The sequence below is a fragment of the Numida meleagris genome, chromosome 4, assembly GCF_002078875.1.
Source record: "Numida meleagris isolate 19003 breed g44 Domestic line chromosome 4, NumMel1.0, whole genome shotgun sequence".
NCBI classification, from domain to species: domain Eukaryota; kingdom Metazoa; phylum Chordata; class Aves; order Galliformes; family Numididae; genus Numida; species Numida meleagris.
In genome coordinates, this window is record NC_034412.1 from 2,460,199 (window position 1) to 2,481,356 (window position 21,158).

At 38.2% G+C, this 21,158-nt stretch overlaps 1 long non-coding RNA gene across 2 annotated transcripts in view; it reads left to right on the forward strand.

The window, feature by feature from the left end:
• Positions 1 to 2,456, forward strand: part of LOC110398523 — a 16,624-nt gene extending 14,168 nt beyond the window's left edge. For both annotated transcript variants that reach the window (XR_002438439.1, XR_002438438.1), the window contains one exon: positions 1,994 to 2,456. This is a non-coding gene — a long non-coding RNA (uncharacterized LOC110398523). The remainder of the gene's footprint in view (positions 1 to 1,993) is intronic.

Below are 21,158 nucleotides of genomic sequence, written 5' to 3' on the forward strand. Positions count from 1 at the left end.
CCCTCAAATATTGTTTTCTTTCTACTCCACTTGTTGCAAAAATACCTCAAGATTTGTAATACATTATTGTATTAGGAAGTTTCTCTCTCCTTTGTATTACATTGTATTCAGTCCCAAGGTAAGTTCATGGATATACTGTATAAATCCGATCCAATTTATTTCAAGAGGGGATATTGGCTGGAAGAAAGGGTATGTTGTTATTTCTCTCCTTTTAAGAATTATCAAATGTGCTAAAATTACATGGCTGTTTTAAGATTTAGGCTGATGGATATCCTGTAGAAGGAATTACATTGGGAATCTGCACACCAAAAAAAGCGACAGAACTTAATAAGCTGGGAGGTCCTATGTTCCTAATATTTTTAATTATGTTTTGGGGGGCTTTTTGCTATGAGTTACTTGATTATATTTGATAGTAAAAATAATCCCACCGTCATGGCTTTGATATTCCCAACAGCCAAGGTAAGTCTTCCATTTATTTCTACTCATCTCCATGGACCCTGTAGTCAATCTGCCTGCCAAGATATAATTAATTTATACTTTGTACCTTAAGGAGAAACAGCTGAATGTTCATCAGCTTGTGTGTTCTAACACTTCAATGCCTTACTAGCTGGGATCTTATTAGTGTTTATCTGAATATCCATAATAAACAAAGTTGTATCCTTTGCCCTTCATTTCCTCTTGAATGCAATAAATCAAATTCAGGCACTAATCATATTACAGTCACTTATTTTTATGATAATTCATACTAATAAAGGACCTGACCTTGCTGCTCCCACTGCTGTTAGTTGGGTGGGGAGGTGGTCACCGACTAAAATAGTAGAAATACGAAACATCATCTCTGAGTAGCAAGAATCAGCTGTGATTTCAAAAGAAAATTTTAAATAGTAGTTAAAACTACTATATTTTGAAGTACTGGGTGGTTTATAATTATTTCTGCTGCAAAATTCCTAGTGTGGCTCATAGAAACACTTGCCTTGACAGCCTGAACTTTAGCTCCTCATCTGAGAGCTTTAGTCTTTGTGGTCAGTGGCTGAGAAAAGTGTTCACAGCCAGGAGCTTCTGTTCTAATTTACAAGAATGAGTGTCCACTATGTATTTATCAATTTAATGGGAAAAAAAGAAGCTTTTAATTTTAATTTAACTGAAAGGATTATTTTTTTCCAAAACAGTGAATACTGGTACAGTTTTCATCTCCAGGCTTTTATCCATTTTATTCCCTTCTATTCTAGCATTTCAGTTTCTCTTCCAGCTCTAAACATAGCTGCCATAAAGCTAACCTGTAGTATCTAGGAAGTGTGCAAAGAGAAGAAAAAAATGTCATTTTCTATGTTCTTTTATCTCCTTAATATCATGAAAATTCAGTCTGCTCCAGGACTTCAACAGGGAGAAAATATAACTATAAAGCAGCATATGAAAAAATATAAACAGCTATTAAATGCATTATTCTATTGGATTAGCATATGCATAAAGTAGTAATGATTCTTGAATTACGTATGTAAACCTTCGTATTTCATCAGAAATGTTCAGTAGCTGAGTGCTATTAAACAGTGGCGAGGTCATGAAGGGGCTACCAAAATCCCTAGTCCAAAGCTTGGGTGTAACAAGTGTGAGCTCTGAACATATGCGTATGTTAGGTGATTACCCTTTTTGAGGCCAAAGTCACATGGATTCCATCACTAAGTGTAGCTTGGCATTTACGTAAAATGCTCTATCATTGCATTTGAGAGAGTTTTCTGTGCAACTTATTTGCTGCACCATTATAAAACAAGTTGGAATCGGTATGTAAATGGCAGATTATAAAATCTCACTTCATCTGTGAACCAGAGAATTAGCAGCAACTTAGAAAGTGTAGATGTATGGATTGTAGTAGAGACCCTGAAATGCATGATATTTCTGTAAGCCATTGTCAGGATACTACAGTTTCTCAGAAGCTCAGTGGATGGAAGCAAGAATGTCTAGCTCCTTCCATGACTTTTTCTCTCTTCTGCTTCAGCTTCTTGCTCTGAAAATATGTGCATCTTGAAAAAGCAAATATGATGACGTACTGTCCTGTATCCCAGCGTACACAAGCAAATGCGTGGACAGGTTGTTCTGATACGGAGAAAACACTCCTGTTCTACTGAGGCAGATAACAACCAGCACAGCAAGGTAAAGGGAGTTCTATGCTCCTCTTTAAGACCGTGTGGGAGTGCTGTTTTCCATGAACATTCTTGTTCTTTCCCAGTCACCTTTGTGAAACACAAAGCCTAGGAGCCCTAGTTCTCCTTAGAGGCAGATGGCTACTCAGCTACTGAAGTCAACAGCATAAACTTGATATTTACCTTTCACAGTGAAATACTTCTTTCACTTTCTCTTGTGATTAGCAGGGAAAGTGTTTTTTTTTGTTTGTTTGTTTTAATTAATAATATTTGGTGTGTTTTACTGAACACTGTATTGCATATATTTTTAGAACTTAATATCACAGTAAGAATATATACATATATTAAATCCCCAAGTCATGGTTCTTTTTTTTCCTCTTCACATGCATTTAGTAGAAGAAACATTTCCAAAATTCCCATCTGTTCTGCATGTAAATTTAGCTAATTATACACTGATTGACAAGGCTATAAAAGGACATTTTTGTGAGATGATAGGTTTAGAGGCCTGGTGCACTAAAAATTGCCATGCGTAGGCATTCTGCAATTTTTCCCATGGAAACTACATGTAGGAGTCAGGGAGATACAAATACATACAACAACATGTGCTCTGCCTATTGCTTGGGTAGTATCATAAAGGATTTGGGACTGTTTGCAAGTATTCAGGCATGCTAGAGCAAATGTGCGCCTTGGGAGGGATCAGTAATCCAGCAATCATGACAGAGCTTCAACAGGAACAGAAATCAGTCTTATCCACCTGAATCAGCAGGTTATAAATCTTGAGAACTCTGTTGGCTTGAATGAAAGCTGGAGACAGTCCAGAGTGCTGTGGATGGGTACACAGGCATGTATGAGATGGTCAATGCAGATAAGCTGCACTTCTGGACTCATTGAAATCCTGAAGCCCATCTGGGAATGTTAAAACAGCAGGAAGGGCTCAGTCTTCTGAGATAATTTGGAAAGCCTGGAGTTTTCAACCAAAAAAATAATGAAGTGCCAGGTGCTTTGTTCTTTTAGAAGTACACACGTAGTGGTGGTGGTAAGATAGAGCAAAGCTGGAAAATGCTGTAGTACCTAGAGAAATGTCCTTTATTCCTATGTGTATTCTGACTGATAGCGATTTTATCTTATCCAATAGGAGTATAGATTGAACAATTGAGCACCTTGCATGTACTGCAGCACAGTACTTTTGGATGTAATAATAAATTCTAAGTATAAGCAAACAGTTGTGGCAAGGTTGGACTCGATAACCTCTAGAGGCTCCTTCCAACCCTTACAATTCTGTGATTCTGGGTTTGAACTTTAAATGCTAGACTTTTGTCCCAAAATAGCTACGATGCAAGCCAAGCCACTCAGTTACTGGATAATAAGCCACATAACTTTAAAAGTAATGCATTTACTAAGTTTCTTTGTGGCTTCTACTTGTCCTTCGTGTTTTCTTTAGGATTTGGTGTTCACGCAGATTATTTTGCCTCTAGGCAAAGAACAGGAGACCCTGAATTAAGGTGTAACTGTCCTGGGAGCTAAACCTCAAACAGCCTGTTCTAGGACAGCAGAGATGTTTATGAGAGAATCTGGGAGAGATTGTCAGAAAACTTTGAGAGAAATGGAAGGAAATCAAATGCAGGAAAGGTCAAAGGGGAATCAGACAATTTCTTACTTGTATTCTTAACAAGGGTAATTAAGCATTGGAAAAGATTACTAATGAATGTAGTTCATGCACCATCAATGAGACTCTTTAAAATAAGATTGAATCTCTTCCTAAAATGTATGATCTAATTTCAGCTTGAATTATTGTGATAGATGAAGGAATCAGGAAATAGAATCCCGCTTTATGGCACAGGGGAAATGCCTGTAGCTCTTCTGATGGCCTTGAAATTTCTGATTCTGGGAAAATCCATTAAGAGAAAATACAGTCATTCTACTAACGTAGGGTAGGATGAACACATTGCTTATAAAGGCTTTAATCATACCCATGATAAGAGAATACCATAAAATATTCACTTCTGCCTGTTCGTTTTGAGTTATTGGGAGGGGAGTAGGAGCTAATTCTAGGAGGTAGCACATTTAGGAGCAACAGGGGTACTAGAAATAGCAAGTTAGCATCTAGCAAAAAGTGCCGGGATCTTGCTGTGAAGGGGATCCAAGTAAGAGGTTTCGTATACACAACATGATTCAGTATTCACAGAACTACATTCCTGAGCCACTGCCCTCATTAAAGTTTGAAAGTACACCTGGTTTACATGTCTCACAATGCCTGTATACCCATACATCTTCTTTGATAATGTTTTAGCCTAGCCCACAGAATAACATTGGTTTGGGATGAGGCTCTTTTCTGAAGATTATATGAAAAAGGATTCTGATGTGTTTTAATATTTTCTGCTTTGGACACTGTGTTAAAATAATAATCATTAATTGCATCAACAAGGAGGGTCACTGGCCATAGCTCTCAGCCACTAACAGAGAGTTTGGGGTCTCTCCAATTATTATTTTTAAATGATTGTATTTAACAGGGGGAGGAAGGAAGGGAAAATTAAGCAAAAAGATTGACTTGCTTCTCAAATGTTTAGTCTCATAGCAGTGCTACTGCTATCCAAACTTGCAGTCCCCTTTCTTTTGGTGTAAGTCGGGAGTGTACCATAAGTGCTCTTATGGTAGTGGTGGCCCTAATGGGAAAATCTGAAGCTTGGAATGATATAGAATCATACAATCACTAAGGTTGGAAAAGACCTTTAAGATCATCTAGTCCAATTGTTCGTCTATCGCCAATGCTGCCCACTGAAACATTTTTCTTAGTACCACATCTAAACAATTCTTGAACACCCCCAGAGATGGTGACTCTGTCATCTCTCAGAGCAGCCTGCTCCAGTGCCTGTCTTCCCTTTTGGAGAAGTATTTCCTAATATCCAACCTGAACCTCCTCTGGTGCAACTTGCAGCTGTTTTTGTAAATGAAGTACCTTTTTATGAATCAAATGGCTCATCCCTCAGCAGGAGCCAACTGAGAACTCTGCTCCAGATGGGGAATGTCAAGCTCCTCATTTTGTAATTAATCTAAAACAAACTTCTAGCTAATTTAATGAGTTGTAGTTCAGAGAACAATGTCAATAAAACCAAAACATTGGCTAGGATCTGTAGGGGACCTGAAATCAGAGAAAACTAATACTATTAACACCTCGACAGCACATCTACAGAGAAGATCAACAGTAGCAACTGCTGAAAGTCAATTCAAAGCTTCTATTACCTTCTCTGATCTTATGATTAATGTGACAGTACATTGTGCTTTCTGCCTACAAATGTGGGTAACATTCTCTTTGCAATTCCATCTGAAATCACTTCTCAGAGACTGAGGTGTCTGAGATGGTGACACAGAAGTGAGGTGAAACAGAGAAGAGCCCGAAGTACTGTGACACACTGAGAAGAGGGGAAGAAATATGAAATATCTGCAAGTACTTAGTTGACTTTCTAGATAGTATATTCAAACCAGAGGTTGGTATCAAGTGCTGTACAGAGCAATGCAAATGATTGCATAAACAGCTTCTTCTCAATTACGCTATTGTCCACCTACTGTATACGAACTTTCTTCTTTTAGCTAGTACTTTTTAGCTGCTGTATTTCAGGTAGCAAATAAAATAAATTTTAACTAAAAAGGAGGTTTGAAGCACCTCTTCGCTGAGGAAACTACTGCTTCAGTGCTGTTAAGGCTGCAGCAGACAAAACCTGTGCACCAAGAAATGATTGGCACAAACAATAGCTGTCTGTTTAGCAACTGTCACTTCAATTTGTTGGTAGCAATTCATGCCGGTTTGGTGATAGTGATTTACAATAACTTCCCCATTCACAACTGAATACCTCTGTAAAGTGATTCCGCAACAAATAAAGTATAATGGTTGGTTTTTTTACGGGAATCTTGTTAGAATGTTGAACCATCCTACCATCAAAGAAGCAGCCAAAGTATAGGGCACAGTCTAACCATACATTAGAGATAAAGCCTAAAATATGTAACAAAACTGACAAAGAGAGTGCTAGACACTGAAGACAGAGAAATGAGAGACAGAGGTAAAAAGGATTCCAAGTTTTTTTTTTTTTTTCTCTCTAATATTTTCTTATACTCCTTTAAAGAATTATGAGTGGTTCAGTCCTGCTTTTCACTGAGTTGCTTGGTAAGCTTTTGTCATGACAGTTTTCCATCTGGATGGACAGAATCCTTCCTGAGAAATTTTAGAGTAGGAAGGGGCTTGGTGAGGTGTGAGCACAAAACCCCATACCACACAGGATTGACACAAAATTAGACCAAGTTGCTCAGCACCTTGTGAAAGGAGGGGATGGAGATAACAAGGATGGGTTTCTGGGTGCAGTGCCTCTTATCCTTCCATGTGCCAGAGCTGGACTCAGTATTGTAAATGGGATCTCACTGATGCAGAGAGCAATGATTTCATTCCTTGGCCTGCCTCCTGCATGGTTGCTGACGTACACCAAAAGGGAACAAATTCTTACAAACCCTGTAGTGTCTCTGGGTAGGGACTTGTGGAGAAAGAGGACCAACCTGCCAGTGCACATTTCTGTAGCAAACAGAACCGTAGGAGCATTACTCATTTCCAGGAAATTGCAATTCCTAGCTCCATGGCATTGTTTTCAGTGCTTTTTGCATTTGTTTTCAGGATCTCAGGGGATTATTATGGTTTTGTAAGTCTTGTGCTTTTATACTATGAAAGCATGTAATTCATAATTGCCCTTCAGCCTGGACGTTTACCATCTCACTCTGAATCCTGGGCCCCTGTTGACTTCCATTTAGGTTTGGCCTGCTTATGACCAGGGTACAAAATTGTTTTTTTCCTTCTTCCTTTTAATTTACTTCAGAACCCTTAGTAAACACTGTTTAGTCACCAGGAGGCTAAATTTATTTAAATCAATATCTAATTAGGTTCCTTAATGTATTACCTTTCACTTCGGAAATTTAAGAAATCTAAGCAATTAAGTTTGTGCGCTGATATCCTACTGTTTTCTTTTTGTTTCTGCTTGACTAAATTTTGCGTGTAATTGATCATTTCTAGACCCCAGTATCACATTGATTTCTGTAGACAATTGCTGTACTTGTGTATTTTTAAGGAATAAAGTAATTACGTTTTGGAGTAGAGGAATCTTTCATGTTAACTTCCATTTTTCCAAAAAGTGAATCGTAACATTACAGGGTATGAGGCAAAATCTTACTGAGTGTCAAGGCAGTGCACAGGTGTGATTTCCTCTTACTTGTACCTTGAAATTAATTTGATTAAGAGCAAAAAATGCTTCTTTGAAAAGAATATATAGAAATCCTTATTCATGGGTGAAACAGAACATTTTAAGAATTTCTTGATGTGGAGGGGCCAAGTAAACGCACTGTGTATTACTCTAAGTTGTACTACTACATTTGATACAAAATGCAACCTCTCCTTTTAATATTAAAACCATTTAAAAAGTTAAAAATGTTCTACCTTTTTTACAAGAAGAATGTAGGTAGTAAATAGGAGTAATGAGTGCCACCCCCTGGTATTTGATAAATGATTTTATTAGTGTACAGCACCAATATTGACCTCTCCACCTCAATGCGATTGCAACTAAGGGAGATTATAAATATTAATTGCATGAAAAAACAGAAGTAGGACATTGTATGTAGATCAATTTGCTGTGTGCGTTCCTTTGTATCTGCCTCACAATCACAGCAATACGCTCATTTATCCATAAGAAAAAAAAAATGATTCTCAACACAGTAATGTCTATGAATTATAACTTGTCCATGAAAAATGAAAGTGTTATTTCTTTGAAATATGTGAAAAAATGAGTAGCCATTTTGGGAAGAACGGAAAAGCTGATACACACTTGATAGGCTGGTTTCTTTATATAAATGATTTATTTACGTATGTGTGTATGCATGCAAATCCTTGGTGTTGAAATACTCTGTAAGCAATGCAGCTTACAGTAAATAAAAGAAGCACTACAGCTGCCAGAGAATCTTTGCAGAAATTGGTATCTCCATTGCAGAAGTTACTGAGGATTGTTTTAAGAGTTTTCATCTTTTGCTGTTAAAAACTGAATAGAAGAAATGAACGCTAATTTAAATAGTTATCAAACAAAATGATTTACCCAAACATTTTATCATAAAACTCACCATCATTTTAGCAAACAAACTTAACCTCTGTATTCTAGCAACAGCAAGCTCTTTGTAAGTTGTGGAAAAAAACACAATAAAAATAGTGGCTATCAGCTATTTAAATGCTACAAAAACAGCCTGAGAAACCAAAACATTTAGCAGAAATATCTTCAAAATCATCCAGTGAGTGAACTGAACCGTTGGGTAGAACTGCCATTGACCTAATGGTATCTCAGACCTAATTTGCAGACTTTAGTGTCTTCAGCTGTGCATAGGTCTTGTGCTGGTTCCTTTCACTGGTTGGGTTGAAAATCTGATGTCAGGGAATTCAAAGTCTCCTGATTCTCAGCCCTGATGAACTACATCTGACCTCCATAATTTACTCCTAGCTTAGTCCTCAAATACTGAAAGTGAAGGGATGATATACAGCTAATGCTAATAATTATCTTATGGGAAGTGATAACATGCAACAAATTCTTCTGCACTCTGATGCGTTCTGGATGTATAATATTCAGTATTGACATTGCACAGATTTATCTGCTGTTGTCAGCAGTTACTTTTTCTACATAATGCCGGTATGAAAATTGTTATGGAGAACTAATATCATTAGATTTTACTTTCATCCTTGACAGAAAAAGTGGCTCACTATATAGATTAAACAGCCCAAAAGATACTTCTCGTTATTGCAGTGATATTAACCTGAAATGGCACTGTCTAGAACCTGGAAATTGCTCTGATTCAGAGACATAGAAAATGTAACAAATACTCTGGTTGTTTTCAGTTGTGGTTTTTTTTTATTATTATTATTTTATTCATTATAATAATAAGAATAGGAAAAAAAAAACACAAAATGGCCTTGCTGAACGTTTTTGGGTAGTTACTTGTCATTTATGTCAGCATGAAAAATGATAGATTTTTTTTCTGTCTTTTCCCCTCTCCAAAGCCTTGGGAACAACTTTCTGAAGGGTCTAAAATAAAGTTCCATCAGAGATGACATTTTAAAGATAGTATGTAATAAGTAAGGTTATTGTGCCTGTTTTCTAACCAGTCTAAGCTTATTCGTAGAAACAACAGCCCAGTAATTGTTGCTGCTTGTGACATTAATTAAGCTATACTATATGAAGCTTTGATTTTGTAATCTTTTCTGCATATGAATAGTCCGAAGTTCAATGCAGGCTAATGATTAGGACCTACTTGAAGAATTTGGTTCATTTTGCACTGCAGTTTTCAGCTCCCTTTGACTCACAAGTGGCTGGAATGCTACAAATGGCAAATACGAGTACAGCTAAAAATGGAAAGAGAAGTAAATAGACAAAAACATGAAGGAGTACTTGGATGCTTGCTGCAGCTATCACAACTGTGAGCACAAAATGGCATCATTTCATTATAAGACTTGGAGGGGAAAACGTAGGGGTTTCCAATGCACTCATGCTTTTTTAGAATTTGCACATTTGTACGACGCAAATGCCAGTCGATGGTGCCATGGTTTTCACGTGCTCAGTGCTCACTTCTTTTGGGTGTTTGGTTCAGCCTGGCCCTGTTGTTCCCCTGTTCTGTGCTTGTTTGTGATGCACCAGGTGAGGAGCTGTGAAATGCCCTGCAAGAGCTGGGGGCTGTTTGCTGGGGGCTGACTGAAAGAAAGAGAAGCAAGTATGCTATTGATCAATTCTGCATGTTGCTATTTCATTTTTTTCTGTTCTGTCTAGACAAGGAAGTTTGGAAGTGTGGTTTAATGGCAATCTGCAGCACAAGCTTATCCTTTGAACATCTTTTTAATAAGGGTATGCCACAGTAAGCCAAGTCAAATCAAAGCAACAATTTTTTTTTTAAGTCTTATATGCTTCATGAGAAAAGGCAGATTCATCTCTAACACTAGTGAATGAATCTTTTTCAGCCTCCCTGTTTTCTAACTGGCTACTATAAGACAAAAAATACATATATCACCACTGTTTATGTCCTTTCTGGATATACATTTTCTGTCCTGTACAGGAGTGGAAGAATAGGATCTAATTGGACCCATATTTTAGCTGTTCCTGGTGAACTGCCATGATTTCTGGTTTTCTTTTTACTTATATGTATGAATATTGCAGGCCCTTCTGTACCATATTCAGAAAAAAGATATGACAATGCCAAAAGCAGAGGGTTAAGGTGGCTGTGACTATTAGTGCTCTGTTGAATGTGGTCTCCCTGTCGGGTTCATTTGGTTCAAGGTGTCTAGGAACTAAGTTAAAGTTATAGAAAGCACAAGCGTTTCCTGGGAATGGAGCTTTCTGGGACAGACACAAACCTCTTTGGGCTGAGGGGAGGTCAAGTCAAGAGTCTCAGGTCATCTAAATGGCTTCAGTTCCGTCTGGTAGGTTTGTTTGCTTTGTTTGGTTTAATGTGAGAAATGTTTAAACATCCCGTTTTGATTGGTTTCATCTGTTATTTCCAAATTGATCTCCATCTCTTCCTGAATATGTTTTCTTCAAAATAATTCTGAAATGTCCCTTTTCATCTTGATTTTGAGATGAAAATAAATCTTAACATTCTGGAATTGTCCCTCAGGATGGAAAATCTATTTTTGCAACAGCTTTGTACACAACATCTGCAAAATAAGAGCGAGCACCATAGAGATCTCCTTCACTACCTGGAGGATAAAGCCCAGCTGTTATTCCATGGTTCCGAGCCATGAAGAATATAAAAATTAAAAGACACTGACAGGAGTATCTCAGGTGGCACAATAAATTCACTTGTAAGTTACCCCTATATTTAGCAAGTAGATTTTTATGAAAAGAATGGTGAAAATTTATGATAATATAGGCAGCTCAAACTCCAGAAAGAATTATGTCCTATTTGCTGCGCAAATTCTCCCCTCTTGGCTTTCTTATCATTTACAGCTGTGCAAGTCAAGTACAAGATTCAGCTATTTTGTCTTTGTAGTATTTTATGTCTAGCTTGAACACTTGTTCAAGCCCGATGCAAGGAAGATTTTTTCCTTCTTCTCCTCTTTGTTCCACGGTACTTGTTTTAATGGTATTTTTTACACTGAAACAAAGTCACAGAGTAGTCTAAACTGTAAAATAAAAACATGACATGCTCTACTAAATCTCATTCCTCAATCCTGAATAATTTTCATATCTTAAGAATTGTATCCATTGGGTCCCCGTAGAAGGAAAATGTTGGATTTGTAGCAGATTTGTTTTCACTAAATTTCTGAATTTCAATCAAGTTTGATCTAATAACTGTCGGCTGACCTGATTAAAGCGTACCTCGCTTCTAGTTGGTTTAAATCAACTTGGCTACTACACAGGAGGCTGAAATATGTGCTATTTTAGACAGCCATCTGGTACCCTAAATTCAGTTATTGTAGAGAACTTTGCTTTAATTCACTTACCAGGACTGTATAAAGAACAGTTAGGGAGGGGACTGGTTTTACAAACACACTTTGTAAAAGCTGAAATAAATAACTGCCTTTACTGGGGAACTGTGGTTGGGGTGGTTTTTCAGATTCTTTTTGAAGGGGAGAGAGAATTGTTTTGGATTGGAGTAGGTACTGAGTGATCACTTAAAACTTAAAGGAACAAGTTCATATTTAAATTATTTAAAATGATCAAAATAAAGCCTCTGGCATGTTACTGACTTAGCAAATTGTCCCATGTATCCCCAGCTTCATTAGTAATGCCGGTAGAAGATGCCGTTCAACCTTTTCATTCTGATAAGCATTATGGATACAGAAAATGACAAAGCCCAAAATAGAAGAAAAAGACAGCAGATACCCCCATAGGACAATTCAGACTTCAGTCAAGCACGCACAATTAAGAGGCATGACTTTCAGCTTTAGCAGTACATTCTTCAGGAAGTGAACATTTTTGGAATCCAGATGGAAAAAATGTGAAGCTCCAATACGGCATCAACAAAGCAATCCTGAGGAAAAGTTAAAAGGAAAAAAAGATTTTCCTCCCCTGCCGCCTCCCAGTTCCCCATGGCAGACAGAACTTCATAAAAATGAAGGAAATTACTGACGAAAAATACAAATTGGCAGATTTATTTTTCATAATTCAACTCTTGTTGCAAACATGGGAGTCTCTTTCTACAAGAGCTGAGTTGGACATACAGCAGCAGCTCCAGCAGTTGCTGTTCCCATCTCAGCACTCTCCAGCATGTTGAACCCCAGGGAGACTATTCTCCACCATCATCTTTCCTTTGCATCTCTGTGACTTCATCACACCAATGAGCTCTATAATGTACTTTTGTAGACCACCTATTTGATCAAATAAGGGGAGAGTTTGAGAAGCTCGTTGTTCCCATAGGGGCCTGCTATAAAAAGAAAATACTGTCTTGTCTCACTGGTTGATGTAGGACACTTGCAGGCTGCATTTTTTTGCCAGCTTTGCTGTGCTGCAGTAACTTCCAGCACTTGAAGCAGCTGTTTGGACCGTTTCAGAGGACACAAAACAGAGCAGAACACAGCTCATTTTGCAGTTTTAAAAATTTATCTTCAGCAGTGATGCTACTTGTATGACACAGTCTTTCCAGTTCATTAAAAGCATCAACCAAGCTGTTCCAGTGCCAGTCAAATGATGCCGTCCTGTGCGGGCTGGTGACCTGGGGCTTGAAATTAGAAACGACAGCAAGTTCTGCCCCGTGCCTCCAATGAGCCTGATTTTACTTCCTGGTTAGGCAACCAGGAGAAGTAGGAGATGAATTTGTGTCACACAGGACATAATTAGTAATTTATCATGGCATCTGAGTCAGCAAATTGGGCCTCTGTAGTCTCTTGGGCCAGTGCTCAGAGGAGACACTGTAGCAGAGAGCATCTTGCACAGGTATAAGGGACCAGGCTGTATGTCAGGTCTGCACGTGGGAGGCTGTGTGGGCAATGAGAAGTGAGAGGAGGCTTTGAATAATATAAGGAGAGTACGAAAGACTTCCCCTGAAAGCTTTAATTGCAGTTTTAAAGAAGAAAACTTAAACAGGCTTTAGAATATGAAACATTTTAAGGAAATTAATGTGATTCTGTGGAATGTATTGTGACCTTTCAAATTACTGCTAGTGTTATGCACAATGTAAAATCACGATAGAAATTATATAAATACAAGAACTTGCTTAACATTTTAAATATCTGACTCAAAAATTATCATGAGAATGGTGCATATTTTAGGATCCGATGATGTCTTTACCCACTGCTTGACATAAGCATGTAAATGTGTCAGAGCAAGCGTCAGAGACAGCTCATGGCTGGCGGCTGTGTGCATTCACAGCTGGCAGTGGGCAGGAGCAGTGCGTGATGGATGCGTTGCATGGGGACCCACCAGGTGTGGGCTTGGCCTTTGCTACCACAAACATGCAGAGCAGGCAAATGAATAAAGTAAAAGTCAATTTTGGCCAATGTTCAGGTTTAAAAAAAGTACTAAAAATAATTAAAAATTTTCTTAACGATATATTTATTTTTGAAATGTGTTGATGTGTTCAATGAAAACTTTGCCTTTCTTAGCTGGAAGCAAGTTTTTTTTTTGTTGTTGTTGTATAATGTAAGCATTGTGTGCTAATTAAGACAAAAACCAAAATGGCCTACACCGAATCAGAGTATTTGGAAGGTAATGGAAGAAAATATTTTAGTTGGCTCAGTACAAACCTGCTTATTGATTATCAGTTGTCAAGAAATTGCTAGGTTTTTATTTTTAATACTAATTTGGGACACAAAACATTTAGGACAACAGATATCAGCAGGAGAAATCTATTTCTTGCCCAGCTCTACTCAAACCGCAGAGTAATTTCTCTATAAATAGGTTACCTTCTACTGAAAGGTCAAAATACAAATGGTCTTTTATTGCTGGCCTAACATTCTTTTGAAAATTTGAGTTGCTTTATTGTGTATGTCTACAGAATTGTTGGTGTGGGAGCAGATGTTAAGGGACAGGGCAGTTCCACCAGCTTCCCCACCACCAAACCACATCCGATCTCCGTGCACGTGTCCATTTTGCTTAGCTGAGTTTGTAGCAATAAATCAGACCTTGCTTTCTGGCTTATGGTCTTTGCCTTTCCTCTGTCAAGTGACTGTAATATTTTATACAGTGCAATGGTTAGCATGGATTTAATCTCCACTGTTGTGTTGTAGCACTATGCCACGCTGCCATATTACCAACTTGCCACCACTGAGAACCAGGAGTCACCAAGGGGTACCCAACCCCAAAACGCATCAGGTCACTGACATCACACTGGGCATGGCAGCCACTTAACCACTGTGATAGGCTGGGTTTTTAATGACCTTTGTTTCATTAAGGCAATCCAACCAAGATTAAAGGAAGAGTTACTGCATGCTGTAAGATTATAATCGGAATTAATGGTTTTCTTCTCTTAAAACAATTAGATATCTAATCAGAACATATATAGTTAAATAAATGTGACTGACAACGATTTACAGTGTTATCAAAATAGAGAAGAGAACAAGAAGGAATCGGTATTGGTGAGGTTTTGCATTTTTGCTACCCCTTGAGAATAAATACATTAATAGATATTCTATCTCTGCCATACTGCCAGAGTAGGGCTCATTCCATCTGGTCTCGTGTTTCTGTTCAGCTACCCCACAGTCTAGTAAAGAGAAGTTGCCAAATGCACTCATTTTTTTCATCCTTTGTTCAGATTTACTCAAGATTAAATAGATTTGTAGTGGCCGAACTTCCTCACTTTTTGCGCTTTTTCTCCTCCTAGATTTGTGTCTTCAGGTGAAGCTGAAATAAATGTCCCAACCACTGGGACTGTTGGGAGGAAGCAAACGCAGAAATCTGTCAAACTGTGAAAGTGCACTAATTATATGTTTTACCAAAAAAAAAATCCCTGACCGTGATTTAAGCATTCAGACAATCTGAACTGCGTAAATACTATAAATCTTCTTATTGTAAAAGTATCTCATATCTCTTGTGAAACTATATGTGCTAGTAAAGCTCTTCAAAAATTTTAGGTGGCAAATAACAATTTTATACTGGAAAAGATGGTGTGGGACTGTTCAGGGATACCTGTAGGTGTCAGTAGATGGCTACGAATGGACTGGAATGAATAAAATTTTCCTTCCTCCAATCAGCTGTCAGCCTACAGCAATGTTAAACACGACTTTGGCCAGCCCATCTCTATTCCAGAGTTTAACAAGCATTCACCTTACATATGGTAAAAAGACTGCATTGGTACTTTGAGTAAATTATATTAAAATGGAAATTTTCTAAAGGCTAAAAGCCATTTTGCGTTTGCAAAGTATTCGCAAGCTTTCATTAAATATTTTCTCTTTTTAATTGCAAATGTCATTTTGGAATGGCTCTGTTTTACTGCAGTTAGTAACACATTAGTTTTTTTCCTGCAGGGGGAAAAATGAATTCGTCCCCTCCAATCAAAGGCAATATAGATCATTTAAATAATTTCTTTAACAAACACACTTCTTCTCTTCTGCCGATGAATGAAAACATAGATTTGTTCTTTGTGCTTGATTTGTAGATTTTTTTCCTCCTACAATTGTGGACTTATATATATCTTTTTAATAAAAAATGAAATGACTTCTCAAAACAATTTTTAAATTCCAGTTTTCTGAGCAGATTTCTAACTAATCTCTATGCATTTTTCTAGGGAGGAATATAGAACTGATGGAGGACATTAGCAGTGATACGCATTCAACTTATTTCTGACTGATTGATATAATTGTAGCTCTCCAAGTCCTATTATGATTGCAGGATTAGATATATACTTTTATTTTAGTTTAGTATTTTGGAGCAATGCCTTCTGAGGAAGAAAGAAACTAATAATTTCTTGTCACTAGCAAGATGTAATTATATGTATTTATATTTAACCTTTCCAGATACTACTCATTAACATTTACTTAGCACAGGCATAGTTTACATTTTGATATACTGATTTTGTGTAAAGGTTGTAATGACTATGGTAATCTTTGACTTGCCTCTGTTCCTTTCCTGAAAGTACTGGGGCTATGTCAAAACATTAACATGGGAGAACAGGAGCATAGACTTTACTTTCTTCTGCTAAACAATCTGATTATGATAGATATGGCAATAAAATAATTTTAAAATCCACAACTGAATATAATACAGAAATGTCTTAGTGACATGACATTGTGAGCTGCTCATAGATTCGTAGAATAGCTTCCTTTGGAAGGGACCTATGGATGACATCTGGCCAAATCTTATGCTCAAACCAGGGCTGGCTTTGGAATTGGATCTGGCTGCTCAGGGCTTTGGTCACTTATGTTTTGAGTATTTTCCAAGAAATGAGTTAGACCTCTCCAAGAGGTCGAGAGGATATCACTCTGAACCACTTTTCCATCCTGTACTCTTGAGGGACACCCTTTTATTTTCTCTCACAAAGAATGGGAAGGCATTGCCAGGATGATTGCCACTCATTTCCTACACTGAATTCTCTGGCTTTCAGATCTTCCCCAGGGGCGTTCACAGAAAATAAACACGACATGTATAATTTTAGGTTACAATAAAAATAAATCTATAGTCATGAGAATAACTATTCTACTTATGGCCTAATTAGAATAAAAGCAAGGGGGATATTTTGAAAGATGGTGTTTCTTAGAAGTGAGAAATAATGTTTACTTGATTATGTTTACTTGATGTTTCCCTTTTCCCCAACTCTTCTGTCTTCTGTTCATTGAAAAAAAAAGAAAAACAGCCTAAGAAAGAAGAAAGAACAGTGACTTGAATGCATATGTGTTGGCATTTATTTCTGACTTCTGTAAGGCTATTTTAATCTTAATGAGGTGTATTTTTTTCAACGATATTAATTAGTGGAATTGTATATAATTAATGTTTCACCATGTATTGTGCACTAGGAACTGTATATATACAGAATGCTCTATCTCATGGCATTTGTGTATAGGGCTCTTTTTTATTTCTTTTTATTTTTTCTATTTGTAGGAGAAGTAAGGAAGCTACTGACTTTAAAGATGCTTGGTAAATTTTCCTTTTATAGATTTCAGCTTTGCAGACTGATCTTTGCTTCCAGTAAAGAGTAAGCAGAGAAACTGCTTACAGTGACTGAGAGTGAGATACAGAGTTAATTTTTCAGCACTCTATTTTTGAGTTTTAGAATTAATTAATGAAAAACTGGAGAAGAAACCATACGAGCAGCGGTGCCCATGGCACCCGGTGCTGTGGCAGAGCCTTCCTTTCCATGCAGCTTTCCTAAATCAGCCTCTGCCACATAAGGCAACCTCAAGCAATCCTAAGAGACCCCAGATACTCAGCTGAGCAATGAAGCACTACAGAATATACATATCTGGTCATTTTTTGAGAGTTCTTGAAATATCCTACAGTAAAATTTAATATTATATTTACATTAAAAATGACAGATACTAATGATTCTACCTGATCATGCCACGGGGAAACCTATCCTTTTAGATTTTAAGTAGCTGTACCTAGAGAAAACTGGAGACGAGCCTTAGAAACATCAATTCACAAGTCGATATGCCCATATCTGCCACCCTCTGACTTTGGAAGTTTGGCTCATGCACTAGATTGAAAGGGTGCTTTTGAGTAGAAGCATCATTTGACATAGACCAGGGTAGCTCCAGCATAATCTTATAAAATCTGGAGAGTTCATGTTTAAAGTAATGCTTTGCTGTCAGCAAACAAAAAAATAATTGCTCTCTAGGGGGTGAAAAACACTGGTTAAGATGCAAACACACATAAAATTCCACATATTTTAGAGCATACTAACAGTGTGGTACACTGGGAATTGGCAAATTGATCTGTGAATCTGTAGGTAGTACAACAAATTTCTGCCTCTTTCTGCATCTATACAATTTAAAGCAAAGGTTTTAGATGATTATCATTCAAAGTTTGAAAGAATTACATCTTGCCCCTGTCTTATAGCTTCATTTTATGCACAAAATGGACAAATACTAGGAGCCTTTGTGAGATTTCCAACTTTAGCTGAATGCAGGTAGCCTTATGGAGGCTCATGATGTCCATAGCTGGGCTGAAGGTTTCATTTTAGAAGCTTCTAGTAGACCCTGCTGGGTAGTGCTGGGCAGAGCTGCTGCTCTTGACCAGTTCATGGTAGATACCTGATAAAATGTCTTGGAGTTTGCCATGAACACTATAAAAGTAAAATGGAGATATCAGGCTAATTGTTTGATTCAGAAATTTATACATCAATTTCCCAGAGGAATGGTGAAGGATAATTTACTGTATTCATTTCTGCTGGAATTTTCTTTATCTGGTCTCCCAGACAGAACTGCTTAATGGATGCCACCTGGAAACTGTAAATGACTGCAGATCATTCGTAGGAATAACCTCGATGTAATCATAAATGTTATCACACCACATCATACGGAAAAGGTAAATGAGCCGTGATCAAAGCCCTAGTTTTGACTTCTTGAAATATTAGGATCTAGGGATTTGAAATCATGTCCGTCTTGAAGACTGCAAGACTTCATCCAGTTTACCACTGGGAGGATGTTTTGTGCAATACCATCTTGTACAGAAAAAAAAAAAATCATGCTATTTCATGTAAGATTAAACCTATGGCGTGAGTTGGGTTTATGAGCTGACTTGGCCAACACGCAGCTTTGGAAGTGCTGACAAGAGCTGCTTCATGCCAAATTTAGTAGAAAAATACACAAAGCGATATCCTTCATTGCAGCTAACCATAATTTTAGAAACCTATAAAGTCAACTTTGCTGAATGAGCAACCCTCAAAAGACAGTGGTCTTTTGTGTGGTGACACATAATTGATCAAGAGTATATACAGAGGGCTTTGGGACATAACAACTTGATACAAGCGAGCTTTCCAAAATGTATGAAGAAATTATGACAGTATGCAAGAAAAGAGAAATGCGTTTTTGGGGAGTGTTAGGCTAACCCATTCCAGGTGTGTCTTTTAGGGCCAGAAGGGTGGGTCTGTCATTAGGGCCAGCTGTGGGGATGAGTTTAGGTTGAGAGGGCAGCTCAGGTTTTGCTTTGGCTTTTGTAGAAGGTAGTGGGAGAACTATGCTTGGCTGGAGCATTTCTGCTGATTAAGGTAATGCCTTTATGGTGTTTTTTTTCTCTCCTTTATATTGAGATCCTTAAGAAAAAGCCTCTGCTTTAGCAATGTATGAGATGTTCTTTGAGGTGTTAAAAATAAGCAGAATTTGTGCTTTCAACATCATTCTGGCACAAGTGTTTTCAGACAGTGAAGAGCTGTGTGCTAGGTACTCTGGTTAATGAAGTGTCCTTTGACAATTAATTTATTAGATTCAATTCATTGTTTCGTACCAAAAGAAGAAGAAAATAAATGTTAATGTTGAAGCCTGGCTAAAATGCAAAAGAGGGGGAGGGAATTCAAACGGCAGTGAAGAATAGCAAACATCAGCTCCTGTGTGTTGGTGTCAGGGATTTCCACCTCATGCTTTCACTTCTGTGTCTGTAATAACCAGAAGGTTTTTTCCTATAGAAGTGGGAAGTTATTTTCACTCCTAAGTCTCAAGTATCCTGGGAAGTCATATGCTTTGCAGGGTAGCTCCTCTTGGTGAAAATCTAGCAGGAATGAGGAGAGGTTTGTGCTGTCCTGGGCTCCTGTAGTTCCAGTGACACCAGTAATAACAATCAGTATCTGCGATAAATATATAGAATTTCTCATCTGTGAAGACTGTTCAAAGAAAGACAAAATCTGTTGAGAACAGTACACGTGGAAGCTGTATTTAGCTTCCTAAAGCTCAATGGAGATGTTTATTTTGCTGCTAGAGGCTGAAATCTGTAGTTTAAGAAACAGGTTGCTCACATGTAGAAGCTGTCAGCTCAGTTTATGGCCAGCCCTTGGACTCTCATTCAGGACTTGATTCCCAGCCACGTGAACAAACTCATCCTGTTGGTACACAGGAAAGCACAGAGTAGTTCAGCTTCTTCTGGAGATTAACGTGGAGTCTCAAAACTGCTGGTGGGTTTTGTCAGAATTGGTTGCAGTCATGTTAAATAGAGGGGGCCTAAGTCCTTCTTGGAGAGAACTGTGATTTTCTGCCAACCCCTCCTGAAAAAAATCCTAAGTATTATATGCAGTTTAAAGGAATCATCAGCTATATGAAAATACATACACGTGTATTTCTACATCACTTTAGTGGCCTCTAGGAGTCTTATTTCACCTTCCAGTGCTATCCAAGCGTACTGTCACTACAGCTGCTGTGTCACGGTGTGTGCAGAGTGTGCGACCTGAGGGTTTCGTTCTATTTTTTCATTAACGTTCATCAAGTTGATATGCAGGAAAATAATTATTGTGATCTTTTTTTTTTTTTTTCCCCCCCCCTTCCCCATTTTAAAATCCTGGGCATCCATTCATTTCTAATGAATGATGGGACTTTGATGCCTGAAGGTGATGCTGCCTGTCCTTGGTTTGCTTCTTTTATTTACGGGTTCGATATGGGAGCCATCAGCAAAACATTTTCTTGGACCCGTGAGTGTTTCCTTTGGAATCTTGGTGAAGAGGAAGGCTGAAGCAGAGCTGGAAGCACGTCATTCGGGAGGCATGCTCTCGCCTCTCCCAGCACTAGGTGGCAGGCAGTGTGCAGGGATGCGCTGTGCGGGAACGGCTCGGAGCACTCGCCCGGAGACACCGAGCGGTGCCAAACGCGGAGTTAATTTGCAGAGACGCAGAAGTAACTGAGCAGTGACAGGCAGTTCGCTGCGGGAAAACCTGGGCGAAAGGGACAGGAGCTGAACCGACACTGAGCTCCGAGGAGGAGCCCGGCAGCTTTTGGCTGGGTGTGCAAGGAAAGACACCAGCGAATGCTTGCTCTAAAACATAATACAAAAAAATCACAGCATGCTCTTCTGTGGTTTTGTTGTTTGTTTGTTTGTTTTTTTAGCGTAGATGGCAAAAGTACACAGTAGTTGTCAAGCAACAGCAGCTTTCAGTTTTGGTTCCGTA